Below are 6,565 nucleotides of genomic sequence, written 5' to 3'. Positions count from 1 at the left end.
GTAACAACATAACGACATCAATTTGCCAGCCTAGCTTGTGCAGTCCAGATTCATTGCTGTGCCAAGAGGACACAGCTACCACAAAGCTCTCTGTGGAGAATTAGGCAGATATATGACGACAAAGACATGAAGCTGTTTTCAGCAGCAAGGTATCAAGTATTTTCTAAACTATCTTTAGGTTGATAGGCCCACATTTAAACTATGAATTCCACCACTTTCTTCCTCACCTGAATACTAGTGATTCATTACTTTCACTGGCACTAGAATGGTTGTGCTATGGTACATGCTGGAACTTCCTAGTGAAAAAAAAAAAAACCTGAAACAACTGAAAATTAACAAAATTTTGCTGGTTTAGCAGTATTTTGCTAAAGCACTGCTGATTTATAAGCATGCTGTTCTCTTATTACACTATTTTTACTAGCACAAGGTATTTCATCAGGAAACCAAGGATAGAGCGTGAAGCGTTTCCACCAGCAGTTGGCTGCAGCTACATGCTCTGCAAGCACGCCATGAGCACCAGGACCTGCAGGAACATCCTGCTGCTGCATGGCCTACGGACAGAGGAAAAGACACGGAGAAAAGCTCTTATTCCTTCCCTGGGTTTTCAAGAAGTCTGTGAGCATCACAAACGCACAGATCTCCTAGCAGTAGTTTTGCGAGACAGTGCACAACAGCATTCGTCTTGTTAACAGAAGGACTTGTCATTTATCTATAGCTGAAAGCAATTAAAAAAAAAAAAAAGAAGAGAAAATTCATATCTTTTCTGTCACCACTGCTGGACTTCATGTAACTAGTCCAGTAGACTAGTGCATTGGAGCATGTGACAAAAAAACCTGTAATTCCCCTTACACTGAAATAAGATAGAGCAAGAATGGGAAACAGAATACAAATGCAAACCCAGACCAACAAGGAAAAGGACGTGTGCAAAACCACAGTGTGTGTCAAGTTTCAGAATGATGGAGGCAAGAAAACCAGGCAAAAATACTACACTGACAGTTGAAGAAACCACATATTTTAGGGGCTTCCTTAGAGCATTTCTGATTTTTGTCAGCTAAAACACACACCAGTCACAAAAGATACTAAAATCCGCATCAGACACAGTAGCTCTGTCTTTAGTCACTTGAATAAACCAGCACTTACCACAACTTCCATTCCAGTAGCTGTGCTGTTATTCTTGTAACTGCAGACAGTGAATGTGGTATCGTAGACACAGTCACACCGCTTTCTTTTTCAGGAGCTTCAGGTCCGTGTTTCTGCAGTCCTGCAGTGTGGTCTCTGGGCTGCTCTGCCACAGGGAAGAGGAGCTCTCAAACCCTTCTGCTGGAGCTGCTCTACCCTACATGAAAGATGAAAGCCAGACAGTTAGCACATTCTCTGAGAATAAAACAGGTTTGGGTCCTTGCCCTTCTTCCAAGGTTTATTTCAGTATTTTCAACTGGTGATTATTTATAGATTTTAAAAATGTGTGGAACATGAATTCAGGTCCATTCACAGGAGAAACAAATGCTTCACCCTCCAGCTGGGGAGTCAGGCAGAACAGCTTTCATGAGAACAGCTGTGGAGGCCTTCAGTACAGCCCAGAGCTTCCTCCTCTTCTAGGAGGAGGTTGAGGCTTGTCACCTTTCAGGCAGCAGAGGGAACTGTGGTCTCTTCCCGAGCACAGACTCCATTGTAAAAAGGGCTCAACAGGCCACAGACATGAACCTTGCTTTTGGTTTTGCAAAAAGAGATTGGGCCTCTGCCTCCAGGAGAGGTTCAGAGCTGTGTACTGCATATAGAGCGAGTTATCTCCAGTAGCACCTGGTATATCTTGTAAAGAGCATGTGGTCAATGTGCCAGGTCCCATTCCAAGGCAGTCAATGTTCCTGTGGCTTATATGGGGGATCCAGCTACCTAAAGGCCAATCCTGAGCACCCCTGCCTCTTTGTATGATTCAGGCCTACAGAAACAGTATGGATTTTGTGAATTTTAATTCCTCAGACACCCCTTTAAGTTCTCTGTGACTGAGTACAAGGAATTTTAGGGAGTTGAAGCTATTCAGTGAACTAGAAAAAAATGTAATAACAAATTAAGGAAATATACTATTAAACAATAATGCTGTAGAAGTAGGGACCACAGTCTGCTTCACAAAAATCTGCAGGTCAAAAGAATTAAGAACTTTAGGTACAGGTTTCTCACTTCATTGCATCACCAAATTAGGAATTCTTACTTCTCTTTTTTGTGTTTTGTCTATACCCTACTTTTTTTCTGAGAAAGTTATTGCCTTTACCACCCCCCCGACAACAATTTAGAATAAATAAGAACAACAAATGCAAGCAAATATAGCAAAAGCTGCTTAACCATAGCCTCCACAACAAAAGATGAAGTAGATGTTGCCAGTGAAAGCAGTGGTTGAAGAATTGTCCAGCAAGCACCCCAGGGATCCGAACAAGACTATGTAGATACTACTAGCAGCAAGAAAAAAAAAAGCTAATGAATAAGCAGCTTACAGCTTTTATAAGCAACTTCAACTTTTATTATTGCAGAGCAGACAGTAGAAGCAACAGTACTCAATTTTTCTTATCAGCCTCCTGTTGTACTAAGTTTCTCAACTGTTTGATAACCCTTAGGGTCTTTTATTTAATAGGTTTAGATTACTTTTATGTTTTTTTTTTTTCTCAGCAAGGCTACAGAGGACTGGCTTAAGTCAGGAAAGGTATTCGATACTTGTGTGAGTGTGTACCGGCCTTTTAAATTCATATAGCAAAGGAGGGAAGGGATCCCAAGCACCTCTTCTGGTGAAATCAGAAGACTGACTCTGGGAAACTGATCCTATCCCCGCTTACCACAGTGGATTTATGAAGTCACTTAAACCAAGCTTTTGACAGGTGTCCAAACAGCCCAAGTTCCTTATTTTTGGAGTTCCCAAATTGAGAAATAACAGATGATTTGCAGAAGTACCAAGAACTGCAGCTGAGAATGACAAGCTTTGAACATATCAAGAGATACAAAAAGCCAAACACACTAAGAAGTCTGCATCCAAATGTTGGGAAGCAATGCACGCCAAGCCGGGAGAGAGCTGATGACTTTGCTTTGGTCTGCCTTTGTTTCGGCTGTTTCTAAGTGACCACTGCACAGTCCCAACAGAAAAAGATACTGAAGTGAACTCATTACTAATTGGAAAGCATTTTGTCTTCCATGTAACTGCACTAGAGATTCTTACAGCACGAGTTAAATAAGGCCTAAAGCCACGCAGTGAATACAGAGAATGAAATAAGCTACTTAGTAAAAATACATAATGTTTTCTTGACATTTTCCTAACTGAAAGGAATATAGATACTACTGCACTTTTTAGAATCAAAACCAGTTACTGTGCAATAATGGGTATTTATACTCCTCTCTTGAGACACCCAAAAATTATTTTTCATCTCTTTAGACATAACTGAATGAAGGATCAATACAGCCTTTTTTTTTTTAAATCTCCATTTATATTTAGGGCCCAAACATCTTCAGCTTTGATGTATCTTTTGGTTTCTTACCAATGGCAAAACTTGATCTCTACTGAGAATGTATTGCTACATATCACCCAACTAAAAGACACTATCCTGACCTGTCAAGTAAATGCTGCGGCTTCTCCCCTGTTAATGCAGAGCTGCTGATTACAACAATTCAGGTATGTACAGCCAAAAAATTACACGGAAATTGGTTCTGGGCCAAAGCAGGAAATAATCTTTTACAAATTAATTAGAAGGTGACACTATTAGAAAGTTACCTATTTAATACCTTCTCTAATTTGGCCCATCTCCTCAAAATTTAAACATTTTATTGAACCTCCAACAAACCCTGTAAGTGTATCTAATGTGAGGGAGGTAAGAGTTATTCTTGGATTAACGGTATTTTCCAATATTCAGAGGAACAGAATACTTAACTGTAAACACCACTGAGATACTTAACAGAGCAACAACTGTTGAATTATTCAAAATACCCTTGTACTGTTTACAGGGCAAGTCTCTGATACCATGCCAGTGCAAGATTCTGGGCAACGCTCCAAAGAAAAAAAGAAATCAGCTGACTTCATGTTAATCATGTGATTAAAACACCATATTCATCTTAGAGGAAGTTCTATTTATTGTTAAAACAGAGACCTTGGTTATTCATACCAAGCCTTTGACATTGATAGTGCTTTACAATAGAAAGGCCATTATTTGTTCTGGAGAGAGGATTGCCTGTAAGGTAATGGCAAGCACAGAGCAGCAAATGATAACAGTTTTGAACTACTTTATGCTGTATGTTTCAGTCAGCAGTTAAATGAAATCTTAATATTTTTCATAGATGGGCAAGGTTTTCCTGTGTACAAACCTGAAAAACCAAACCACAGTTCATAAATTCAGTGAAACTATCTTTAAATTTTGTGCTGTTGAAGCAGTATTTGAGGACTTACATCACCTTTAGGGTGTTGCTGACCTTTCCAATGTTCTAATAATTTGTAGTTAAATCAGAACACTGAAAAAAAAATGTTGAAAATAGGACAGTGTTCTGCAAAATCCTAGAAAACACTAGAAACTTCTGATGAGGTTTTGCTTGGATGTATTTATTTTAAAACAGGGAAGAATGCTTTTTTAATAATCCCAAAATGAAGAAATTCTTGGTTTGACCAATGATTCCCCTAGTGACCAAGGATTCTTTCTAGCTCTTAATTTGCTCTAAAAGAAAATGATAACCCATACAGTACCTTGAATAATCACACAACATAATTTGACGTAGCTTTTTAGAGGATGTTACTAAAACCATTTCCATGGTACGGTGATAGTATTCTGTGGGATTATCTAGTAGAGTTTGTTAGGAAAACAGATAATCCCTACAGTGAATCAATGGAGACAAGCACTGGAAGGATGCAAAATTAAAGAAACATCTGTTTTAAAATTAAAAAACAAAACACAGTTCTGTTTCTTTTTTAGTTACATCATTTAATCTCTAATGAAATCAGTTAGCAGCACCAGAGTAGTAAATCAGATACCTAATGTTGTGACAGGCTAATTGTCACCTCTCCCACAAAAGCAAGTATGTTTTATCTGATAAGGAACATAGCACACAGTTATCTTCTGGTGCCTTAGAACAAAAGTACAACGGCTCAGACAATACAGCAACATTACAGAATTACTAAAGTAAAACCATCAGACTTGCTGGCAGAACTGCGTTGAGAGGTGAAAGAGCAGCTGATACAGCAGCTGAGATGGATAAGCTGGCAGTCAAGAAGATGCCAGACCTTCCTCCACTGCTTAATGCTTCTATCAGTGCAGTTCCGGGAGCTGCTTCTGAGTCAGAAGCCAGTTCTATTTCAGTTATTGTTAATATGTTGCTCATAAGCAGAAGTGCATGTTGATACAGTAAATGAAGTAGAGGTCAGCTTCAGGTATGCACATAAATATTTAATAACTGTATCTTATGATAGCTCTCAAAGAGTTTATATCTTCTTTGGGAGTGAAAGCCTACTTAAATATTTTAATATTGTAGGCTATCGTGAGCCATCGCATCAAATTACAGACTGCCTATTCAGTTTTTTTAGTGCAAGTCTGCTATACTTCCTGACAAACTATAAAGTGTTGTTTTAACACTACCAAGACCAAAATATGACTACCACAATATTAACATTATCAGTCATAAAATACACCTTTCCCCCCCTACAATTACAAATCCTACTAACAGCTACTAACAGCTCTGCCAGTTTTTCTGATGCATTAGGTATTGTTTTGCTCTAATAAGAGGTCTTGCACAAAGCTACTTTCCAATTAATGTTTTTGAAATGTTCACCTTAGTAACTTCTGTACTTACTCAACAGATACATTCTGGTTTAGTTAGATGTTTTAGAAAAGGCTAGGAAGTTATTATTTTGCAAGCTTATTTAATGCTGGTAGCTCATCAGATCTACCAAAGACTGATTTATCAGGTCTTCCTTGATCCTCCACTTCATACTTCGCTGACTGGACTATTTCTCCCCATTATTGTGAAACCCTTACCCATATCCTGAAGCTCAGTTGTCTCATTTCACTTTCCTACTTCCTTAACTCTGCTGCATAATCCATCTGCAATTTCAATAAAAGCAGAAGAAATCTTTAGTTAAAGGGCTGCGTTACCTATGTTACACTAGAAGTACATCCACAGTATTACAGTCGTACTGGACTGCCCCCCAAAAGCTGTACTGCAACAGGGGCACAGGGCCCACTGTGAGGCAGGGGACAGCACACGGGGTTTGGCCCAGCACTGACAGGACAGACTGTTGGTATCGGCTGAAGTCCTCGAACGAGACACGCAGGTGTGTGTCATATTCATACACGTACGGTCACCTTTCTCTCCACTACTTTTTCCTTTTGGGGTTTGTCTTTAGCACTTGACCCAAGAAGCCCTGTCCAGGTCGGTGCGTTTGCTGAGCAAGCAGCCATTGCCAGCAGAGCAGACACCTTAAAACGCTGAACAAAGGGCTCTGGCTACAGCGAGGACTCCGGCTCCTCACGCCTCCAGCACGGCCCGCTGACGAAGCCCGTCTGGCCGCCCTGGCCTCGGCAAAGGCGACCGCCCACGGCCTAAC

This window comes from Pygoscelis adeliae, unplaced genomic scaffold, assembly GCF_000699105.1.
Source record: "Pygoscelis adeliae isolate BGI_AS28 unplaced genomic scaffold, ASM69910v1 Scaffold85, whole genome shotgun sequence".
Taxonomy (NCBI): Eukaryota; Metazoa; Chordata; class Aves; order Sphenisciformes; family Spheniscidae; genus Pygoscelis; species Pygoscelis adeliae.
The sequence above is the reverse complement of the archived record's forward strand: the minus strand, read 5'-3'. Positions refer to the sequence as shown.